Raw genomic sequence first — 1,959 nt, 5'->3', positions numbered from 1 at the left:
GAAGAGACTTTCTTTCACTTTCTCAGTCTTATATTCAGCACTTCTACCATCTAATTGCACAAAACAAAACTTCACATATTGAAGTTTTAAGCGAGGATCTAAAATGGCAGCCATGGAAAGAATCATGCTATAGTTTTCCCAATACTTATCAAATTTAGCTTTCATGCCCTTCGCCATATTGCTTATCGACTCATCCTCAATATTACAATAACTCAATATGAGAGACTCAATTGACCAGACATTCATCAAATACAAGTTTGCTGTTGGATAATTCCTTCCCGAAAATTGCTTGGTAATAAGGTCAAATGGCCTAAGTAGATCACAAATTTTCGCAAGTCTAGACCATTCTTCCTCAGTTAAAGTAGAAGTTGATGTATCCGATCTTCCTAACCTAGAGAAAACAACTTTGTATACCAAAGCCCTTTGAATCATCATGAATGTAGAATTCCACCTCGTTGGACAATCCAACAAAAGACCTGTAGAACAATCCAAACCAACTCCAGAAACACATTCAGCAAATTTCATTTTCCTAGCTTCCGAAGAAGTCCAATGTCTAACCAATTGCCTAATTTTACTCAAAGAATCACTAACACATTTCAATCCATCTTGAACAATCAAGTTCAACACATGAGCACCACAACGAACATGAAAATATTCACCATCACATGGCAAGCTACCAAAAACAGAAAGACTATCTGCCAACAAGTCTTGCATATTGTCATTGCATCTAGCATTATCTAAAGTAATGGAAAATATTTTCTTATGTATTCCCGATTTTTTCAGATTATCAAGAATAGTATCATGTAACACTTGAGCATTATGAGGAGGAGGAACATGACAGAAATTAAGTATCTTGTTGTGCAACTTCCAATTCTCATCTATGTAATGAGCAGTTAAAGAAAGGTATCCTTGACCAACAATTGAGGACCACATATCCGATGTCAAGCAAATCTTTCCAGGGATAACATGTAATGCCTTTTTTAATTGTATTCTCTCCCTTTGATGAATTTTAATAGTCCAAATCCTAACTGTATTTCGACATATTGGTTTACAATTTTCATTTAAATATGTATGGATATCTGTATTCCCTTCATGCTCAGCAAAAGTGTAACTATATCCATGCCTAATGATAGCCAAAGCAACCTTTTGTTTGTACTCAATAGGATTGTATTTCAAAACAGGCTTAGCTTTTTTATCTAAGAGCATTTGACGTGTATCACAATTATCACGAGCTTGACAAGATTCAGTGTGACGTCTAAAATTAGTAGTACCATACATTGAGTCGGCAAAGATAGGTCCTTTATTACAATACTTACAGTAAGCTCTTGGCCTCTTATCAGCGAATTCATCACCATCGAAAGTATTGTAATGGTCCCAACAATCTGATGTCCATTTTCTCTTGCGAGTTCCGAATGTTGGAGTAGCTTCTTGCCCAATGTTAGGAGTCTCAACATCTGTTCCATAACTTCCATCTGTTCCAGGATTGTTACTATCATCATTTGGCTCAACTCCTACAAAACAATGTAGATTACAGGTTCATTATATTAGCATTTGGCTCAACTTCTCTAGATGCCAATAATTGTAAATTTTATCCACAATGAATAACTACCAAAGAATCAATAAACAAACCTCTTACTTACATGTTAATTCACTAGATAAGAAATGATAAGAACTAGCATGCACTAGAAGATATATAGTTGGTATGACAGCAAAATTCACTAATACTCGGATGACAAGGGTCTGATGCAACAATTTAAACAAAATTCTCCATCTTTTTGTCCAAAATAAAGCATCTAAGCATCCAAATCATATTCTAGAGCGTAAACATAAGCCTAAATAACGAGTCCAAGTAGCAGAGAATCAACTATTAGTCTTACAAGCATGAAGAAAGAGTAACAATCAAAGAACAAGAACAAAATAGACAACATTTAAGCATACAAAAATGTCAAAATATCAAAT

Source organism: Amaranthus tricolor, chromosome 5 (assembly GCF_026212465.1).
Source record: "Amaranthus tricolor cultivar Red isolate AtriRed21 chromosome 5, ASM2621246v1, whole genome shotgun sequence".
Classification (NCBI taxonomy): Eukaryota; Viridiplantae; Streptophyta; class Magnoliopsida; order Caryophyllales; family Amaranthaceae; genus Amaranthus; species Amaranthus tricolor.
This window is presented reverse-complemented; position numbering follows the sequence as displayed.